Source organism: Carlito syrichta, unplaced genomic scaffold, assembly GCF_000164805.1.
Source record: "Carlito syrichta isolate Samal-C Ts95f unplaced genomic scaffold, Tarsius_syrichta-2.0.1 Scaffold315847, whole genome shotgun sequence".
In the NCBI taxonomy this organism is placed as follows: Eukaryota; Metazoa; Chordata; class Mammalia; order Primates; family Tarsiidae; genus Carlito; species Carlito syrichta.
Genome location: NW_007259943.1, coordinates 766,049 through 777,531, shown reverse-complemented (window position 1 = coordinate 777,531; position 11,483 = coordinate 766,049).

Genomic DNA, 11,483 nt, shown 5'->3' with positions numbered 1-11,483 from the left:
CCCAGGCAGGTCTCGAACCCGCGGGCTAAGGCAATCCGCTCACCTCAGCCTCCCAAAGGCGCGGGATTACAGGCTGAGCCACAGAGCCCGGCTTATATATTTTTTAAATTAATTTATTTTTTTGAGTCAGAGTCTCATTCTGTTGCCCAGGCTGGAGTGCAGTGGCACACTCACCGGCACCGCAGCCTCAACCTGCTGGGCTCAGGCAATCCTTCCACTTCAGCCTTCCAAGTAGCTGGAACTATAGGTGTGCACTACCACGCCCGGCTTATTTTTTGATTTATTGTAGAGATGAGGTCTTCTCAAGTTGCCCAAGCTGATCTCGAACCCCTGGGCTCAGGCAGTCCTTTCATGTCATCTTCCCAAAGTGCTGGGATTACAGGCTTGAGCCACCGAACCCGGCCAGTTTTTATATTGATGTTACAACTCTGACCTCGTATTTCTTTAACTTACCTCAGCCACATTGCAACCAGACCCTAAATTTCTTTTTGCTAAGAGTCCAATCTCCAGCACCCCTCCCCCTGCCCTGCCCCAGCAGTATCCCACTACTGCCAATCCCTTTCTTATAATATTATGTTATAAATGCTCAAGATCCATTTATGAGTGAGAACACGTGGTACTCTGTTCTTTGTTTCTGTGATAGATCACCAAGTATCGTTGACTCTAAATGCATCAAAGTTGCTGTGAAGTCCATATGTTTGTCCTTCTTTATGGCTGCATAATATTCCGTTGTGTCTATGTACACATTTTTTTAATCCAATCCAGTTTCAATGGGCAGCATGGTTCCATGTTTTTGCTATTGTGAAAAGTGCTGTAATAGACAGGCATGTACAGGTATCTTTTTTGTAGAATGATTTGAGTCCTTCCAGGTATATTCCCAGTAGGGGAATTGCTAGGTCATATGGAAGGTCGATTTCTAATTCTATTAGAAATCACCATACTGTTTTCCAAAGAGGTTGCACTAGTTTGCATTCCCACCAGCAGTGTAGAAGTATTCCTTTTTCTTGTCATTCTCACCAGCATCTATTGTTGTTGGTTTTATTAATGATGGCCATTCTTACTGGGGTTAGGTAGTATCTCAATGTGGTTTTGATTTGCATTTCTCTGATAATGAGTGAGGCTGAGCACTTTTCCATGTGTCTGTTGGCTGCCTGTATATCTTCTTTTGAAAAGTGTCTATTCATGTCTTTTGCCCACTTTTAAATGGGGCTGTTTGTTTTTTTCTTTTCAGTGCATTCGAGCTCCTTGTAGACCCTAGACGTTAGACCTTTGTCAGATACACAGTTGGCAAATATTTCTTCCATTCTGTGGGCTGTCTCCTCGCTCTCTTGATGGTTTCTTTTGCTTCGCAGAAGATTTTCTGTTTAATGAGGTCCCACTTGTCTACCTTATCTCTTATGGCATGGACACCTGGGGTTTGATCAGGAATTGGTTGCCAGTTCCAATTTCTGTAAGGGTGTCTCCTGCATTTTCTAACAATCTTATAGTTTGAGGTTTTGCGTTTAGGTCTTTGATCCATTTAGAGTTGATTTTTGTGTATGGTGATAGGTAGGGATCCTGTTTCTAGCTTCTGCATACTTTTTTTGATTTATTATAGAGACAAGGTCTCACCAAGTTGCCTGGTCTGGTCTCAAACCCCTGGACTCAGGCAGTCCTCTCGCCTCCACCTCCCAGAGTGCTGGGATTACAGGCATGAGCCACCATGCCTGGCAACTTCCCCCTTTTTCTAAGCCAGGTAAACCCACTTTGAGTTACCTCGCCTGCCAGCTCCACGTGGGAGAGGATCTCTTCCTACTTTTCTAAGAATTGTGTAAGAATACCGGTGCCAGAAGACCAAGAGAGAGGCTGGCTCTAACTCCAGAGCTTTCTCTCGCTGCTGGGACTTTCTCTGGGCTGCTGCCCAGGTCGCCCGAGTGGGTAGTGGGTATATTCTAGACATCAGGCGCCGGGTCTCTCAGGGCGACCCTGCAGAACACAGATACCTCCCCAGAGCCTCCCACCACTGCTAGCGTGGCATCCACATGCTTTCTGCAAGGATGCCCATTTTAGAAGGTACCAGCAGATCCTGTCACTCTCGCCTGGCTGCTCACTGCCTTTAGAATAAAACACATAATGCAACCCCAGCCCGGGAGAGCAATTTCGGGTGCCTACACCCCCTCCCCAATGCACCCCAAGCAAAACTTCCCCTAGTGGCTCCTTTGTCTGATTGCTTCCACCTTTCACAGGCTTTTGGTTCTGCCTGGGCCACCACCTCCCACCCTCTGTCTTCCCTCTTCTCTCTCTGACCTCCAGCCTCACCTTTGGTAATAGTGCTAACCCAGGTGGGCTACTTGGGTTTAAGCCCACCTCTACTGCCTGTGTGACCCTGAGCAAGACATCTAACTTCTTTGTGTCTTAGCATTCTTCTTCTTCATGCATACATGCATTCATTCATTCATTTATTGAGTCAGGGTTCCACTCTGTCACCCAAGCTAGATTGCAGTGGCATGATCATAGCATATCACAGCCTGTACCTCCTGGGCTCAAGCAGTCCTCCCACCTCAGCCTCCTGAGTAACTGGAACCACAGGCACATGTCTCCACACCCAGCCAACTTTTTGTAAAGATAAGATCTCACTGTGTTGCCTAGGCCGATCTTGAACTCCTAGGCTCAAGCAATGCTCCCACCTCGGCCTCCCAAAGTGCTGGGATTATAGGCGTGAGCCACCTTGCCTAACCTGGTTTAGCATTTTTATATGTAAAATAAAAATGATATATCAATATCATCATTTTGATGTAACACAAGGATATATCAATAAAATGTTCATGGAATTAATGATTGATTATAAATAAGCTAATGGAGTTAAGGATTAAATTAGCTAATACTAATAAGTGTTTGGAGCAATGGCCAGCACACAGAAAAACCATGCTAAGCATTACTACCATCTCCTAGTTTAGCAAAAGCTTTGTCCCCTCTGAGGGGGTCTCTTCTCACTCCTCCAAGCTGCCTCCAGGCTATCCAGGCATCCCCCTTGGTCACACTATATTATGGTGGTTTACTTAGCATTGGACAGTGGCTTTCCTCAGATCTGTGACTTTTTGTCACTAGCCCTATGCCCATGGCAGCTCATATTACAGTAAATACAGCACAGATATTGGACGTCAACCAAACCACAAGCCCTCAACCCCCACTGCACATTAGAATCATCTGGGGAGCTTTTAATAAGCTGCCTGGGCCCCAAGCCAGACCAATTATATCAGGATCTCAGTGGATGGGGCTCAGGCTTCAGTATTTTTTAAAACCTTCCCCAGGTGACACTCGTGTTCAGCCAATGTTAAGAACCGCTGACCTAAACCCACATTTAAATCTCAATTCTTCCACTTACTAGCTCGATGACCTTGGGCAAGCTATTAAAACCCTCTGAGTCTACTTCCCCATCTGTAAAATGTGCATTTAAATGTCTGACTGCAAATCGCTACCTGCAGGGTGTGTTGCACTGCCCCCACCCGCTTCACAAATCTGGGAAAGACACAGCCGCCTTGTTTGTCCTTCTTATCCCCTTTACAGATCCAGGGTAGACGCAGAGAGGTCGGGGTATGATTCCCCTGCCTTGCACCGGGCCAGGTCATCACAGATGTCTGGAGTCCCTCCACCAATGCACATGACAGCTGGACATTTCTCTCCTACAGATAGCGTTCTGTTGTCTACATTACACGAGTAACCACACATGTCCCTTTTCTCTTCAGGTGTAGGACAAAATGGCTTCCTTCTGTTTCCATCTCCATAGACTTTCACTATGTTGGTTGGTCTTCATTCTGCCTACACATTTATAAATAATTCCTTTATTAAGATCTCCCAGGGTCGGGCACGGTGGCTCACACCTGTAATCCCAGCACTTTGGGAAGTGGAATCAAGAGGATTGCCTGAGCCCAGGCGTTCGGGACCAGCATGGGCAATTTGGTGAGACCACGTCTCTACAATAAACAAAATAAAAAAAATTAGCCAGGCATGATGGCACACGCTTGTAGTTCCAGCTACTTGGAAGACTGAGGTGGAAGGATCGCCTGAGCCCAGCGGGTCAAGGCTGTGGTGGCCATGAGCATGCCACAGCACTCCAACTTGGGCAACAGAGTGAGACTCTGACTCAAAAAATAAAAAGATCTCCCAAAAACTCATTTGAGTATACCATCTGTAATCCTGCCGTAATTACAATAGTGGGTCCATTGTGTAGATGTACCAGGCCAATCTGCTTCAACCTTTATGTAACAAGGTTGTGAGTTGTTACCATAGAGTTTCAGTTGCCATGGAGTCTCGGGTCACCTGACCTGAGCATGCCCAGATGAACCAAGCACACAACCACGGAGGGAACCTAAGTGTTCGGACTGAGAAGAGGGACCTGAATGAAGAATCAAATACCACATGGCAGGATCCAGGATCCAATCAGATCAAGCTCTGGGGTCACCCCCAAGGTGGGATCCCATCAGACCTCACCTCCTGGCAACATTCATTGCAATATCTGGTGAGATGAGGCCTCATTATCATATGTTATAAAACCTGACCCAGCTCCAGTTCAGGGAGGCACTGCTTTGGGAAGTATCCTGGGTGTCCTACTTATTTGTTGCAAGTGATAAAATCCCCCTGTTAAATCCTCCTTGGTTGTGGTCATTGGACTGTCACCTGCCAGGCGACCAAACCCACCTGTTGTGTGGGTAACAACTGCATGATAGAGACAAGAGAGACAGAGACAGAGAGAAAGAGAGAAAGAAAGGGAGTGAGGAAGGGAGAGAGAATTTGCAAAATATCCCCATGGAACCCAAGAAAGCTTGAAAAGACCTCTATGGTTAATTTGAGGGGGGAAAAAAAGCAAACCAAATCATTTTTCAAGTTTCTCAGAGACTTTGTCTCATACCATTTTTTTCTAGTTGATCATTTTCTTTCCTTCAAAACCTTTTTTTCCTTTTCATATTAGCAGAAATCATCCAACAGTAAAGATTAAATAAGATACTCTGGAAAAAAAAAACCTATCACGTGGAAATGGTGTAGTGGAATGGGTTCAGGCTTTGTGCCAAAGTAGAATTAAATTTGAATCCCACACCTGTTTCTATAACTAGGACAAATTGCTTATTGCTTCTGAAAATGGGGTACCAATTCTTAACTCATTGATTTGTTGTAAAATATTACATAGTGATAATTATGAGTTAATATTTTGGCTACCTTCGCATATAGACAATATAAGACCTTATGCATTATTTCATTTAATTTTTATAAAAACTCTATGAAGTGCTATTTTTAATCCTTACTTTACATATGAGGAAACAGAGGATCTCTGAGATTAAGTAGTTTGCCCAAGGTCAAACAGCTACTAAATAACAGTACAGGCAATAGCATATGATATAAGGTGGCCCAGAGTGCGTGTTAGATGAGATCAGGCATGTTCAGGGTGGTATGGCCATGTTAGGTACATATTAATGATATGTTCTGATAGTTCCATTGTGGTTAATTTTCCTGTTAAAAAATAAAAGCTAAGGAGGGTTCAAAATCCCATCATAATCTAGTGATGTTTCTTAATTAGATAACTGCCCCACTTGTTTCTTACCCCAGCTGTCCATAATTGAAGGTTTCTCCATCTAGAACTTATAAGTGAGGAACCTTCTTAAGTAAAATATATCCATAAAAAGACATATATAAAATATGTTCATATTAGCCTTCATCTTAATAGTCTAAAACTGGAAACCCCCTAATGCCCATCAAGACAAACATGACAATATTAATTGTATACCCATATAATAGGATATTATTTAGCAATAAAAAGGAATGGACTACTGATATAAACAACATGGATGCATTTCAAAAACATTACACTGAACAAAAGAAGCCAGAGAGAGGAGAATTTCTACTGTGTGATTTCATTTATGTGCAGTTCAGAAACAAGTTAAACTACGTTCATGGAAATCAGAGATTGCCTGGATAGGGGTAAGGAGTTGACTATTATAGAAAGAAGCATGAGGGAACTTTCTAGGATAATAGAAATATTCTGCTTTGGCTTTTGATTTGGGTACCTGGTTACAATTGTCAAAACACATCCAACCGAACACTTAAGAGCTGCACATTTTAGCTGGCCACAGTGGCTCATGCCTGTCATCCCAGCACTTTGGGAGGCAGAGGTAAGAGATTGCCTCAGTCCAGAGATTTGAGACCAGCCTGGGCAACTTGGCAAGACCTCATCTCTACAATAAATCAAAAAATTAGCTGGCCATGGTAGCACATGCCTGTAGTTCTGGCTACTTGGAAGGCTGAGGCAGAAGAATCGCCAGAGCTCAGCAGGTCAAGGCTGCAGTGACCATGAGCATGCCACTGCACCCCAGCCTAGGCGACAGAGTGAAACTCCAACTCAAAAAAAAAGAAAAGAAAGAAAGAAAACTATGCCTACAACATTGAAAAAAGTGCATGGCTGTGAAGTCTCATGTTCCAGGCCTGAATCTGTTAACTGATAACTGGGTGAACTTTGCCAAGTCTCAGGACACCATTTCCTCATCAATATAGTGAGGTGAATAATGAATAATCTCACAGATATCGTTATACTCTGGGAATTGTCAAATGGCAATGACATTTATCATTCACTCAATCTGTATTTATCAAGAATGTGCTAAATACCTGCAATAAAATGTAATAATATAATCATAAAAAACAAGAATAAATGATGCTAAGAACATGAATTCATTAAAAAAAAACTGCTGTAAGCTCCTTCCTACCGACATTATTCTCTAAAAGCCCTTTCTGGCTGCAAAGTTGTATTTGACTAAATGGAAAGCCAGCAATCCAAGTTCTCTGCATCTTTTTTTGTTTGTTTGTTTAATTGGAGTCTCACTCTATCACCTAGGCTGGAGTGCAGTGGCATGCTCATGGCCACCACAACTTCAACCTACTGGGCTCAGGTGATCCTTCCACCTCAACTTTCCAAGTAGCTGGGGATAAGGCACGCGCCACCAAGCCTGGCTAATTTTTTTTATTTATTGTAGAGACAAGGTCTCACCAAGTTGCCCTGGCTGGTCTCGAACCCTTAGACTCAGGCAATCCCCTCACCTCTGCCTCCCAAAGAGCTGGGATGACAGGCATGAGCCACCATGCCCGGCTTGTCTGCACTCTTGAAAGTGGAATTGACTCATGCCTTCATGCATTCAAGAAACATGTTATCGGGCAGTCAAAATGATCATCCTACTATTATTCAACTTTGCTTTCTGCTTTCACAGTTTGCCTGGATTTCGTTATCAAGACAACTTGACCCCACTCTCAGCAGCAGAAATAATACAAAAGACAGCAAGAGGCGAGATTCACAGCAGGTCTGTTCCCTCGCCTTTTCCTGGAGGACTTAGAATTTCCAGATTGGGTTGCCTGGAGGGAATCACATCTGTTCTCTGCTATTTTTCAGCATTTCTTTAGGGAAGTACATCTGAATGGCAAGTTTGTGCAGTTTTCCTTTAGCACACCATGCCCTTCCCAAGTTGAGATTATAACTAAATAGAATCTTGGCCAGGTGTGGTGGCTCACGCTTGTAATCCTAACACTTTGGGAGGCTGAGGCAGGAGGACTGCTTCAGCCCAGGAGTTCAAGACCAGCCTGGACAACATAGCAAGACCTTATCTCTACAAAAAATTAAAAATTAGTCAAACATTATGGCACATGCCTGTAGTCCCAGCTGCTTAGGAGGCTGGGAAGGGAGGTTTGCTTGAGCCCAGGAGTTCGAAGCTGCAGTGAGCTGTGATTGTGCCACTGCACTTCAGCCTGGGTGACAGAGTGAGACCTTGACTCAAAAATAAATAAATACATAAATAGAATCTAGGTACCTCTTGGTGTTTGAAAAGTTCATTAACATTCAGTACTTAGACAGGCTCGGTGGCTCAGCCTGTAATCCCAAGCCTTTGGGAGGCTGAGGTGAGTGGATTGCCTGAGCCTGCGGGTTCGAGACCCACCTAGGCAGGCGAGACCTCATCTCTACAATAAATCAAAAAAATTAGCCGGTGTGGTAGCATGCACCTGTAGTTCCTGCTACTTGGAAGGCTGAGGCAGAAGGATCGCCGGAGCCCAGCAGGTCGCGGCTGCGGTGGCCGGGAGCAGCCACTGCACTCCAGTCTGGGCGACAGAGTGAGACTCCAACTCAAAAAAAAAACCAAAAAAAAAAATTCAGTACTTATATATATTTCTTTACAATATATTGAACTGAAAAAATATACCCAAAGGGAATGAATAGCAATTAACTAAGTTACTAATGACCGATAATTGTACCAAAAATTTCAGCTCTCTCCAAGTTGAAAAGATCGTTTTTTGTTATTTTGTATTTTTCTATTTTTTTTTAGTAGGTAATGAATGAACGTGTTATGAACTAAAACATATAAAAGAGTATATGTCTCCCTTTTCTCTCTTCTCAAGCACCCAGTTCTTCATCTTAGAGGCAATTATTCTTAGAAAATTATTTATAGCTATAATCCCATATAATTTACTTCATCAGCTACTTTTTTAGACAGTGTCAATTAGTCCCATTAGAGCAATATTAAAGTTAGTATATTTCAGTCAGATGTGGTGGTTCATGCCTGTTATCCTGGCACTTTGGGAGGCTGAGGTGGGAGGACTGCTTGAGCCCAGGAGTTCACAATCAGCCTGGGCAACATAGCAAGACCTCATTGCTACAAAAATAAAAGTAAATAAATAAGCCAGGCGTGGTGATGCGTGCCTGTATTGCCAACTACTCAGGAGGCTGAGGCGGAAGGGTGGCCTGAGCCTAGGAGGTTAAGGTTGCAGTGAGCCATGATCATGCCACTGCATACCAGCCTGGGCGACAGTGAGAACTTGCCTCAAATTAAAAAAGAAAATAGTATATTTCTATTTCTCCATAGCCTCACCATTACCAAATTTTTGCTTATTATTTTCCTTAGTGTTTACCCTTATTCTTAAATATGTTTGCATCTATTTGTTGTTATATCAGATTTCAGTGATTTCTTGTACCTCAATATTTAACTGACATAATCCCAGTACTTAGGTCATCTCATACTTTCTCACTACATCACCATCTCAAACTTTACTCACTACATCATTTCTACCTCATCAAAGTCTCTAGCTTTTATTTTTCATTCCTCAATCACAAAATGACACCTGTTTTAGTCTTTTTTTCTTTTTTTTTTTTTTGAGTTGGAGTCTCACTCTGTCGCCCAGACTGGAGTGCAGTGGCCGCTCCCGGCCACTGCAGCCTCGACCTGCTGGACTCCGGCAATCCTTCTGCCTCAGCCTTCCAAGTAGCTGGAACTACAGGTGCACGCTACCACGCCCGGCTAATTTTTTGATTTATTGTAGATTTGAGGTCTCACCAAGTTGCCCAGGCGGGTCTCGAACCCTCAGGCTCAAGCAATCCACTCATCTCAGCCTCCCAAAGGCATGGGATTACAGGCTGAGCCACCAAGCCTGGCTCTGTTTTAGTCTTAATCCTAGTCTTAATCCTACAGGCAGAATTTATGTTCTGTTGTCATTTTCCCACTTTTCTTTGACTGAAGTTCATTCTACAGTAGGTTTTTTGTTTTTGGTTTTGTTTTGAGTTGGAGTCTCACTCTGCCTCCCAGGCTGGAATGCAGTAGCATTCTCACAGCCACCGCAACCTTGACCTGCTGGGCTCAGGTAATCCTTCTGCCTCAGCCTTCCAAGCCACCACACTCAGCTAATTCTTTTATTTATTGTAGAGAGAGAGAAATGTTTCCAGAAGTAAAAGAAGACTTGAATATGTAATTTTTCCAGAAAAGTAGAAACAAAACACTCCAGATATTTATTTAGTAGAAATAGAAGAAGACTTGAATCTGCAGTTTGAAAGGACCCACATTATTGAAGAAGAAACTTGACACAGGTTAATCAACAGCAATACACATTCTGGTAAAGTTACTAGCATTTTGGTGGGGAGAAATACTTGAGCCAACAATGAGGCAGAAAGTAAGACTTTGATTCTTCTATGGAACATTCAGTTGCACCATCATGGCTCCCTGCAACCTTGACCTCCTGGGCTCAAGCGATCCTCCTGCCTCAGCCTCCAGAGTAGCTTGGACTGCAGGTGCATGCCACAATCCCAAGTTTGTTTTTGTTTGTTTGTTTGAGATGGAGATCTGGCTAAATTGTCCAGGCTAATCTCTAAACGCCTGTGCTCCCTCCTGTGTCCAGCCTGAAAATGCTGTTTAAACATTTAAATATCTTTCAGTACCTCTTTCTGTTCCATTATTTCATCTTTCTCATACACACCACTTATGCATATGTTAAGTATCCTTGTCTTCCATAAATCTGTTTCTCTCTAATTCTTCTCTAGTGTGCTCATGTCGATTACACTTTGTTTGCTCTTCTCAACATGCCATCCATATGCTCCTTGGAGCTGCTTTCTTATAGATTTATTTCTATAATAGTGAATATTTATTTTTCTCTTCTTCTCTTTGGGCAATTAGTTTATGTTTCATCTCCTTTTGTTGCCCTGCTATATTTTTCCTGAATTTCCTGTATGTCTTCTTTGAGTTCTTGTTTTACGAACATGATCAAATCAAGCATTAATTCTTTCTCTTTTTTTTTTAGGTTCTTGGAGGGGGTGGTGAGAGTGGAGATGCAGGTAGGGGAGGAAGCAGAGAGCACACATGTGTAGAAAGGCTGTGTTTTTATGTTTCCTTGAGGCTTTGTTTCAGTTGACACCACTGGTTCATATTCAATGGATATTAAAGCTGTTACTCCTGGACAAATCACCAGAGTCCAAGACCCCTTCTTGGCCACAGCACTGTCTCCCTACCTTCTGGAGCTCTCTACTACAAGGACAATGGGTGGCAGGAGACCTCTCAGATGCTACGCGAGCATCATGGCCATGTTTGTTCTGAGTAGTCAGATCTCCGTGTTGTTGTTGTTAAATATTTTGAAAAAAAAAATACTAATTTCTGTTCGGGTGTGGTGGCTCATGCCTGTAGTCCCAGCACTTTGGGAGGCTGAGGCAGAAGGATGGCTTGAGCCTGGGAGTTTGAGACTAGCCTGGAGGAACATAGCTAGTGAGACCCCCGTTTCTCTAAAAAAAAAAAAAAATTCCCTCTGTGTGTGTACATACAGGCTCACCATATAAAATATACTTGTTCCTCTGGGTCACAATAAAAGAAGTTGAAAAGCCACTGCTCTATGGGCAACAATGAATGCAGAAAGAATCCTTTTTTGAGTTTTATGGGTCTCACTCTGTCGCCCAGGCTGGAGTGTGGTGCACCATCTCCGGTCACTGCAGCCTCGATCTTCTGGGTTCAGGCAATCCCCCAACCTCAGCCTCCCAAGTAGCTGGGATTTTAGGTATGCGCCACCATGCCTGGCTAATTTTTGTTGTTGTTGTGGAGACAAGGTCTTGATATGTTGCCCTGGCTAGTTTTAAACACCCGGGCTCAAGCAATCCTCCCACCTTGGCCTCCCCAAGTGCTTGGACTCTCTTTTTTAGTTTAGTTTTTTTTTTTTTTTTTTTT